At 39.6% G+C, this 11,753-nt stretch overlaps 1 protein-coding gene across 1 annotated transcript in view; it reads right to left on the bottom strand.

The window, feature by feature from the left end:
- Positions 1 to 11,753, bottom strand: part of LOC145481093 (activating signal cointegrator 1 complex subunit 3-like) — a 249,180-nt gene that overhangs the window by 55,918 nt on the left and 181,509 nt on the right. The window lies entirely within an intron of this gene.

Genomic DNA, 11,753 nt, shown 5'->3' with positions numbered 1-11,753 from the left:
TTATCCCAGTGACTGAGTATCTGCAAAGGCAATAAGAGTGTTTTAGTTCCCTAGGACGGTTGTTAAATATTCATGACAAAACAATAATACTCACATCACCAGTCTCTTTCTCGTGACGAATGACCTGACGTGAAAGGGTTAATCTCTTTTAGAGTCCATGCTGGGAAGTTTGAATTTGGCCCACTACACGACGCCTTATGTACTCTTGGCTCTAGAAAAAAGACGATGCCCCATCCCCCTCCTCCTCTCTGAGCACTGAGGTCATGGAAAAAGGTAAAGGTAAAGGTAAAATCTTTATTTAGACACGGTATTTCCTTCAGGACTATACAATATTTAATTTAAATAAATCTAACTACCTAACTAATTTAATATTGTAAATAACTACTAGAATGAGAGAAATGATAAAAACCTGCTTTACAAGGAAGCCGTGTATAAAAACAAAATAAAATTTATATAAGACCGCTGTCAAAATCATAGTTCTTCAACTTAGATTTAAATTGATTAAGGGAGAGCGATTGTCTAATATTCAAGGGCAGACTATTCCATAGTACAACTCGGCTGTAAGAAAGACTTCTTTTACAGTAATTAGTGTGGGGCTGTGGGATAGCAAGCGTACCATCACTATCTCTTAGCTTATAAGTCAAAGTATCGGAACGGAAGACAAAGCGTGAACAAAGATATTCCGGAACCATATTATTTACAATCTTGTACATCATTATTGATTTATTAACAAGGCGTTGACGGTCCAGTTTAACCCAGTTGACCATCCTCAACAATTCATCAGTATTACGATCGTAATTTGAAAAAGTTATGACGCGTGCTGCCCGATTTTGTAATTTTTGTAACTTTTGAGAAAGAGTTTTAGAACAGGATCCCCACACCGAACTGCAGTAATCGAGATGAAGTTGGACTAATGAATTGTAAACGGAAAGTAAAGTCTTATATGGGACCGAATACCTAATACGTTTAATGGCGCTAATGCCAGAAGCAATCTTTTTGGAAAGCTCATTGATATGACACTCCCAAGCCATCAATGTGTACACCTAAGGATTTAACAGTCGAGACTCGTTTTATCGGAAACTGGTTGATATTAGCAGTAGGATTCACTGTAAAATTTGAAAGCCTTTGCTTGGAACCAATCAGAAGGAATTCTGTCTTTGTCATATTTAAAGTTAGTTTGTTGGCTGCAAGCCACACACGAATTCTCTCCAAATCAAGATTAATACAACTATTTATTTCATCAACGTCACTACCAGCAAAAGTAATACTAGTGTCATCGGCGTACATCCTTGGTTGGGAATGCTGGAGGCAATTAGGCAAATCATTTATATACAATAGAAATAAAAGGGGCCCAAGAATCGTTCCCTGTGGAACACCACAGCGAAGGAACATTTTGGACGATTTATTCCCGTTTACAAGACACGTTTGGGTTCGGTTTTTTAAATAAGAGCAGAACCATTGGTTTGTGGAACCCTGAATACCATAAGCTTGTAATTTTGAGAGAAGAATAGAGTGATCCACAGTATCAAAAGCCTTCTTAAGAGTCCCTGTCCATAAAAATGGAAAATAACTCGGGAAGGGTCGAACATTCGATTTCGCTCATATTTTCATGGTAGATAGGCTAGGGCGTGACAAAAACTACTGGATAGTTTTTTTGGCAAAATTTCCTTTTATTGCAAAGAAATATGCAAATTACCAAACTCCGTTAAAATCGTCATTTGACGCACCATTTTATTACACAAGTTTGAGAGCCTCGCATGCAAAACCACATCATTCTTCCGTCTTTAAAACACCCAAATATTTTTGTGCAATGTTTAAATGTGTACTGGGGTGATTTTAGGGAATGTTGCGTTGTCTTTTTGGGTGCAAAATAATTAAATTTCGAAGACATGTATTTCATTCACTTAAAAGTACTTCGTGGATATAATTAATTTTCACCATGTGCGAAACCTTCAAATGGATCAAGCTTCTGGTGGTTGAATCGCAGAAGGATGGTCTACAGATTCCTGTAAAAATTTCTTTGGGCAAATGATTGTGAGCGACGCGAGAACTTTTCAAAGTACGTCAAAAATGCAAATATTTGACCATCCGTCGTCAAATTTCAATTTACGGGTTAGACGTATATTTTAGCATGCGCCACATGACTTGACCTATGTTAAGTTGAAATAGACACAGAGCTGATAATTTCGAAATGTTCTAACCTCATTTGCTGTAAAAGGCAGGTCCAAGGCCGATTTGACGTGTTTCTCTCGCCATTCGTCGCACATAAAGTAGAAGTTTGCTTTTGTTTACATAACGTCCGATGTACATCGCCAACTGTCAACTTATTTAACGGTCGAATACCATGAATCTGTGACCCTCTTTCGACACATATGATCACCACTGCATCTAAGTCAAAAACGGCTAAGTCATTTGTAGATAGTTGCTTGCTTTGCACTACACCAAAATATTACGTTTGAAGATCATGGTTTGATGGCTTGAATCCTTGCCTGCAGCGGTTCCTTGTTCGTCACGCAATGCTGCCATCCCATTTTAGGGGGTAGGGGTAGGACAATTTCTATCCTAATACGTAAGGCTCCGTAAGGCTTAGAATCACTGGGAGCACACAATCGTGTTGAGCAGGAAGAGATTGAATTAAGAAATGAAAAGAATGAATAGTTTACCATTGCCCCTGTTGTTATCTTTTACTGGACCACCGCTACCTATATGCCCTGCGTAATACTGTAACGCTAAACTCATACGTAGGTGTTTTCGCGCAATGCAATTATTTTTGGTTTACATGTAATACAATGGGCTACCCTCGGGGAAATGGATGGTGACCGCTTAATGGAGCTAGCCGCTTAAATAGAGGTTGGCGTACCTTGAATATTTAATTTTTCACTGTCGGGCTATAAATTTCTTGGTGAACACGGAGTCAATTCAAGACAATCATGATAGACGTGTGTTTGAATTATCACTGGTCATGCACCTTCAGTTTCAGACTCTTATCTGCCATCGCCCTTTCCAAAACAAAGTTCTTAAATTTTGGGTGGCCGCTTAACAGGGGTAAAGACAATAATGAAACCCTTTTCGGAATGACCAAATGGTGGCCGCGGAGGTAACCGGCCAATAGGTGTCTTACTTACAATATTTTACTAACGATAATTTTGGACTGTATTGACAACAGTCCACTATTTTCTGTTGCATACCAATGCCTCGCCACTAAGCAAACAAAATACGCCAAATAACATGGCATGGCCAGGGCTATTTACTCACGTAATTACTAATTAAATTTAGTCTGTTTTTCTCACGAATTAGAGACGTTGTGATTTCCTATTTTTATTTCAGCTAGTTCTTGCTTCATTGATCTATAATTTGTTTATGGCGATTTTCTTAAAATTCTAGTGAGTACAGGCAATAGCTTTATCAGCTGTTGTCTGAAACGTCAGAACGTACAACAAACGCGATTTGGACCGACGCCACGTACACTATAGAACACGATTATATAAATATACACATATTATTATATATATGAACAAACAGATGAACAATGATTAAATTGTTTCACTTATCCTGAGAGTACTCTATACAAAATAGATCAAAATGTGCAGCATATGCCGTGACAGCATTGCGTGACGCACAAATAACGGCTGTAAGATTGTGCTGCGCCGACACGCTTATCAGCAATGGTCAGCAATCGATCAAACGCAATATTTTGGCGAAGCGTAAAACAAGCAACTATCTACAAATGACTCAGCCGTTTTATACTTAGATGCAGTGATGTTCATAAGCGCAGAAAGATGGTCACAGATTCATAGTATTCGAACAATAATAGGTTGACAGTAGGCGATGTACATCGGACGTTAACCTTGTGTAAACAAAAGCAAACTTCAGCTTTATGTGCGACGAATGGTGAGAGATCGACTAGAAACACGTCAAATCGGCTTTGGACCTGCCTTTTACAACAAATAAGGTTAGAACATTTCGAAATTATCAGCTCTGTGTCTATTTCAACTTATCATAGGTACATGCTAAAATATACGTCTAACCCGTAAATTGAAATTTGACGACGGATGGTCAAATATTTGCATTTTTGACGTACTTTGAAAAGTTCTCGCGTCGCTCACAATCATTTGCCCAAAGAAATTTTTACAGGAATCTGTAGACCATCCTTCTGCGATTCAACCACCAGAAGCTTGATCCATTTGAAGGTTTCGCACATGGTGAAAATTAATTATATCCACGAAGTACTTTTAAGTGAATGAAATACATGTCTTCGAAATTTAATTATTTTGCACCCAAAAAGACAACGCAACATTCCCTAAAATCACCCCAGTACGCATTTAAACATTGCACAAAAATATTTGGGTGTTTTAAAGACGGAAGAATGATGTGGTTTTGCATGCGAGGCTCTCAAACTTGTGTAATAAAATGGTGCGTCAAATGACGATTTTAACGGAGTTTGGTAATTTGCATATTTCTTTGCAATAAAAGGATATTTTGCCAAAAAAACTATCCAGTAGTTTTTGTCATGCCCTAGCCTATCTACCATAAGAATATGAGCGAAATCGAATTTTCGACCCTTGCCGCGAAATTAAGAATTTGTCTGATTTTTACAGGCAGGCACTCTTAAGATCTAAAAATACAACAGTAGTAATAAAGCCACGATCGATGTTTAAAGACCAATTATCAGTCGCTTCAATCAATGCAGTAACTGTAGAATGAAGCGAGCGAAAACCGGATTGGTGTCTACTGAGAAGATTATTTTCATTTAGGTAATGATACAACTGATCATAAATAATTCGCTCGAAAACCTTGGCCACAACCAGGATAATCGAGATCGGTCGATAATTAGAAGGATCACTCCTACTTCCTGCTTTCTTAAAAAGAGGCGTGATTCTTACATTTTTCCATTCATCAGGAAAAATACCAGTATCGATCGATTGGTTGAATATCAGAGCGAGTGACCAGGAGATTAAATCCGGACATTCTTTTAGAAGTTTTGCTGACACAGAATCGAGACCTGTAGCCTTTCTCTTGCATAATTTATTCAGGTGGGACAAAACGTGCGATTGAGTCACACGCTGGAAACTAAAACAGTTGCTGGTTTGGTAAATATATTGATCGAAAGAGGTGCCGACTTCCTTTATATCCCTGGACAGTTCGGGACCGATTTCTGCGAAAAATTTATTAAAACCCTGTGCGATTTCGGTCGAATTCGTTATTCTCGTTCCATTGAGCTCAAGCTCGTTAATTGCAGCTTTATCCGATTTGCGGCGTGTCACCTCATTGATAGTTTCCCATGTCTTGCGCGAATTTCCATTGTAAGCTTCAAAAGTTTCATAATAATAGGACTTTTTTACATTCTTGATCTCATTGTTCACTTCATTACGCAACTTCTTAAAATTATTCCAATCACTTGGATCGCCAGTCCGCAAAGCCATAATTTTAAGACGTTCTCTCCGATACATCAAATTCTTAAGCTCAGGAGTAATCCATGGACTTTTAGAAGCACGAACGTATTTAGTGTGGAGTGGAGCATGCAGATCACACACTACTAAGAACAAAGTTTTCCATTTCGACCACATTTCATTGGGGTTATCCATTCCCATGAGATCAGCCCACGGTTGAGCCAAGATGTCCGACCGAAACCTATAACGATCGAAATTTTTAAATTGCCTATACGAAACAGTACTATTTCCCTTGACGGCGGATGGCAATGAAATTTTACGAAAAACATAGATCAAACTATGGTCACTGATTCCGACATGAGATACTCCAGAGCAAGATACATTGTCCGGGTGACTAGTGAAAATAACATCAATTAAAGTGCTACTCACAGGCGTTACTCTTGTCGGTTCATTAATCAGTCCGGGATCGTTATCAGATTTGATAACCATGTGACGTCACAACATGGCAGCCATTTCAAAAACCGGGAATTTTCGTATTCACTTCGCTTTGCTCGTTATTTGTTCGATTATACTCGGGTAATTTACCCATAATTCTATTCGATAATTACCAGAAAAGAAGGAGCCTTACGTGTTTTGAAGATGGCGGTTGAAGACCAGCGTAAACGATGTAAAATGCTACTCGTAAAGTGAAACAGCGCTTGCAATTTTGCATCCAAACCAGGTATGTTTTTCATTTTGTCATTAGATTTAAGTTACCTGGAGATTTTTGCGAAAATCACAAAAAATATGTGGTTAATCTTCACGCCATATTCTTGGGATTTAACGTGTTTTTAGTGTTGTGCACGATCTGTGAAAAAAGTGCACGGGGGCGTTTTGATTTGCGATGTGTTGTTCGTAACGGCGGCCATATTTACAGCTGTAATCGATATGTTCCTAGGTATTGAGATGGCGGATGCTGGTACCCATAGAATCAAAATAGCAAAATTATGTCGATTTTGTGGATATAGCTTGGTCATTACATAGGGTAGGTTTATTGTTGTCGAGTTTTGCAGCATAAAATTTTCGTTCCTTTTAGGCCTGACAGACACGCACCATTCAACTTTAAGAATTACTGGTGGCAAAATCATGGGGTACGTAAAAGTAACTTACATAAATCATCTAAGCCCCTTCAGAAAAAATCATAGCTCTTAGTGAGTCGCTCGATTCATGGTACGGCAGTCCAGGTGGTCGGGAAACCACTTGCGAATCTAACATTAGTTGTTTATTTTCTTTTGAACGGTTACCATGAGGTCAAAATCAAGGGGCCAGAAGGAACTCCTTTTCATGTCCTTCCTGAAAATTGGAAACAAAGACTCGTTCGCACTTCGTTGTGTTTTGCCGGAAATTAGAGAAATACCCGAGACACTTCTAGACGTGCCACAGTCTGGTATCCAAGAGCGCTAAGAAAAATTACACTTTGAGAGAAGTTGCTGGAAGACAGATTGGCCGGGTGCAATACTTCATAAACAGGGAACTAAAACACCTTTCGGACTGCGGGAAAATCGACAATCACGTTAAAGGGTAAGTTGCCTATATTTTAGAGTCAATTTCAACAACTCGCGGTCCTGAAATATTTTCCGGAAATGCCGGCCAAACTAGGTCAGTTTTCTGGCACACCGGTCGTTATAAAATGAAGCTTATTGTTGGATTTAGCGAGTGAACTATGGTACGAAAACATATTACTTGAATTATAGTTTCTTTTATATGAATCGGTCATTAAAAGCGTTTTTCCATATCACCGAATGCACAATAGACTACTGATCTACAACTAAAACAATTTTTTTCCGGAAATGCCAAGACTTCCAAGTTTACTGTCACATCTCACGACATAAAGTGTTGCATGTACCCATTCCACTGAACGGAGGTGTATCACGAATTAAAGTAAATATACCTGCTATATTTTTGTTGTTGTGCCAGAACCATATCAGGCGAGCCCACAACGACAAAGAGAACTCCAGTGCATCAAAGATGGAAACGAAATGTACAATACGGCGGAGGGGATTGAATTAGCAATCGCAGAAATGGAATTAGGCGTGGGATGGGATATGGCCATCGAGGTAAGCTATTCTATCTTCAGTATATCTGGACAGAGGTCGACAGAGGGAGGGTCGCGAACTGTTTCGATACTGTTATTTCCATTTCATAGTAATGAATCATAGTAGGAGATGTTTCGGTCCTAACCACGCTTCGCTCATGCAAATTGAACGAAATTCAGTTACAGCTCTCCGCTTGGAATATAGAAGCAACTTGTTCAGTGTCAATTTGTGAACGCAAGATGTATTTACTGTTAGTGTTTCGTTTATATTTTATACAGACTGTTGAACAGCCAGCTTCGCCAACTACCAAGAAAATGAAGCCTGAGTGGAAATAGAAGCTATCATATTAGTATCAATAAACAACGCTTTTGTGAACAGAATAACTGTTGTCTACCTTCGTGTGTTTTTACTCGGAACAAATATTATACGGTGTCTATTTGAAAATGAAACTTTTCGCTGTAGCTTTTGGACAAAGACAGTTTTCTTCCATACATCTCTGTTTCTATTCCATGATCCAGTAACCTATTGCGAAGCAAACATACAATTACAATTAATTGAAATTGCATTGTGATGTTGTGAAAAAAGTAACTCCTTTCATCGCAGCGCCCCGTCGACCGCCATATTGAATTATACACTGTTGCTTCCAAATAATGTCACGTGAACGAAAACTTGCGCAGCGATTGGTTAATGGTTTGTTTTGGTCGAGGTTATCAAATCTGATAACGATCCCGGACTGTTAATAAGTTGTTTTAGATTGTAAATATCAGTAATGTTTAGTAACGCCTGGGTATTTACATTATTCAGAGATGATGAGAGCATATTACAATTAAGATCGCCCATAAGGTAATACTCTTTCCCTTCAGCATCCAGCTTTCCAACAAAGGATTCAAAATCAGAAAATAATTCAAAAGGTGAATTGGGAGGTCTATACCATGTAGCAACAATAAAAGACTTGCTTCTTGGTTTGCTAATTTCGATAGTAAGGCTTTCAAGTTGGTCAAATACGAGGTCCTTGCGAACATTATAATTAATATTAGAACGAACATAAAAGCAAACCCCACCTCCATTTCTGCCGTTTAGCGGTCGGTCGCGGCCAACGATATCGTAACCATCAATACTGACCTCATTATCGGCGATAATTTCATGTAATCGAGTTTCATCGACTGCTAGCAAATCGAGGCGTTTACTATGCAAAATGACGCGAAGCTCGTCGATATGTCTCGGGAGACTAGTGATGTTTAAGCAGGCCATTTTAAAGCCACGTTTGCTAGGAATCAATGTTTGAGTATTGAAGGAAAATATATTAGGAGGGACAGAATGGACGTGAGAAGAGGGGCTTGAAGGAGACCCTTCAAGATCCGAGCAAGTTGCTTGTCATAGGTTTAAATGACAAACAAGATTTTTAACTAATAGCTTTGTACCTTGCACGTTCAAATGCAGCCCACTAGCGTTGAGATGCTCTCTCTTGATGTTAGAGTGAGAGATCGTTCTCCATGCATATTGCTTGGCAAAGCGGTTTACGATTCTGTTGACCTCATTGATTTTGCAGTCGAGATTGTCGTCTGCTCTCAAAATTAAAGACGAAATTGTTATGTTGCAGTCTGGAGAGTGGTTTTGAATCTTCAATCCGAGGTTAACAATCCCTTCAGCAATTTCTCGAGGTTCAGAGGTCTTAACATCATTCATACCAACATGGAGAATAACCTCTGTAAGCTTTCTGCGGAGTGAGGGCATCACATAATCGGACATGTCTTCCACTGTCGCCCCCGGGAAGGTCTTCACGTAGGTCGAGCTTTGGTGAGAGAGTAGGTTGGACAGTTTTAAAGGGGGGGATACTCCTTCTGATACGAGAATAAGAGCTATTGCGTCTTTTTTTATATTTACTAGATTTCTAGTGCGGCTTATGCAAGGAAGATTCAGTAACAGAGTTCGTTGATGACATCAATTGAGGCAAGATGCTGCGAATTAATTGAAGTGAAGCTCCCTGGTTCGTGATGTTCATCAAAATCTGCGAACATCATTTCCAGTTCATGGATGAGTATGATGGCGTGGATTACGACGCCATGAAACGTGTCCTCGAGTGTGACAGTTATCGAAAAGTATGGTCCATTGTCACTGCCTATAAAGAAACAGATTTTAGAGAACGGATTCAAACGTACTAAGAGTTGGCTCAGAGAGTCGTGGCCAGGGAAAGGAAATACGAATTGACTGGAATCATGGACTATCATTAGGGTTCTGATCACGAAACCCATGAGCATTGAACCATCACCAAACAATCGTATTCGTTAGTATGGAAGAGACGGAAACTACTTATGTTTTACTTTAATTTTATTGCTTTCTTTATCCAATAAAGGGTATCATTATAAACGTCTCTGTAATAAAGAAAAGGTTCAAACTCTCTTGTGGGGACCATCGTCACTTTTTTCTGTCATGTTGGAAATGTTCACTCAATAAGGTTTCGTAACACTCTGGTTCGCCAGTAACTGAGTTCTTGACTTCCTTTTTCTAGTTTCAATTCCAAACTCTTTCGGGTTTCGTCCACAGTGGAACACTCTTTACACAGGCAGATTGTGTCACCCGCTTTGGTCTCGTCTTTGTGTCTTTTGCAAGATGATCACAGATCCTCGTACTTAAAAGCTAAATACTCTTGCTTGACCTCCAGGTAAGCTCGATGTCAAAGTTCCGCGCATTGATTAGCGGCTTCTTCTCTTTCGTTGGCTTCTTGCAACAACTTGACCAGATCGCTCAAGGTTTCTTTAGGTTTAGCTTTAGGACGTTTGGGGACGGGATCGTAGCCTTGCAGTGGATAACCGTTGACATCTTTGTTGCTTAACATCGACATGCTTGGAAAGCTTACGTTACTGAGCGCTGCTTTCCGCTGTGATATTGTGAAGAATGAAGATGCATGACGGGGACGACTCTTTATATACGTATTTTTCAAATGCGTTCTGCAAAAGTTTACAACTTGAGTCTTTTTTTGGCTTGCATAATCTTCTTAACAATCCTAGGCTTTCGGTCATGGTTTTACTCCCGGGTAACCTGTCGATGGCCTTGATCATTTTCTGATCCGCTTTCCACTTGTCTTGCAAATTCTTGGCCTGACGGTAGTCGATGTCATGTTGCTTGGCGATCTTGTCCAATCGATTGATGCCTGAACCTCCACGCTTCAGTCGTTTTTTCAAATGCGCGCCGGTTCCCATGTACTGATAACCGTGGACAAACAAGTTTCCTATCAATGGTAGCTAATGGTAAGAGAGAGACATGACCAAAACAAAATATGAAAACACTCACGGAGAGTGTGTGGCTACTGAAACTAAGGTAAAATGGGACCTAAGCTGGTGACACAAGGTTCAACATTGAGCAACATTTATTGCTTAAAAAAATGTTGAACTATGTTCCAGTAACTTGTTGAACGGAACAGAGCTTCGTTCTATTTTCATTCAACTGCGTATAACAACGTTCATAATGTTGAACGGCCTATTTCAGCATTCAACCTTGACCATCGCATGGCACACTGTTCAACATTTGTTGTACAAGAGCTGCCACATTTGTTGATCAACAAATGTTGAACCGTGTGTCCCACAATTTGCACCCCTGGATGCAGTGTCTCTGATTTATAAAAGCCGTTTTTTGGGATGCCACATAGTGCTCCCCCTGCTGAAATACTTGCTCCCGAAATCATGAATTCTCGTGGGCATTTCTTGGTGTATAGTAAACAGGTAACTGTCGCACTTATGTCCAGAGGTGCACGTAATTAGATTCACGAAGACATGATGGCATGCGGGACCTATTGACTTTACACACCAGTAAGGTGCGCAACAGCCGTTAATCCGAGCCACGACTAGAGCCTCTTTACAATGAACGATTTCAGCTAAGGTCAGCAGTCACAAGTCCGTCAGAGACAAGAACAAGTGATTAACGGCTTTCATCTCAACTAGACGCTCTTAGAGCGTTTACTTGGGCTTCGTACCACAGTATCAAATCGTACTTTACGAAAACGCGTATTGGACACAGTGAAAGCAAATTAAAGTATCAGGATATTATATCACAAGAGTTCCGCTTAGATATTTACCATTCAAGTTGGTTCGTTGAGTATCCTCCTCATCCTATCGCAAGTTGTGAGTTTAAACCATTTTGGTTCAAGAATGAAGCACAGCTATCTACGCATTGATGGAGAAGTTGTTTGGAAAGAATTTTGGAGGTCTTCTTACAACTTATGGCGATTATTTTGTACATGCTAGTAGAAATTGTGCGAAGTTTGTTTACTGATCGTGGCGATCCGAGTAAA

This window comes from Orbicella franksi, chromosome 3 (assembly GCF_964199315.1).
Source record: "Orbicella franksi chromosome 3, jaOrbFran1.1, whole genome shotgun sequence".
NCBI classification, from domain to species: Eukaryota; Metazoa; Cnidaria; class Anthozoa; order Scleractinia; family Merulinidae; genus Orbicella; species Orbicella franksi.
The sequence above is the reverse complement of the archived record's forward strand: the minus strand, read 5'-3'. Positions and strand labels throughout refer to the sequence as shown.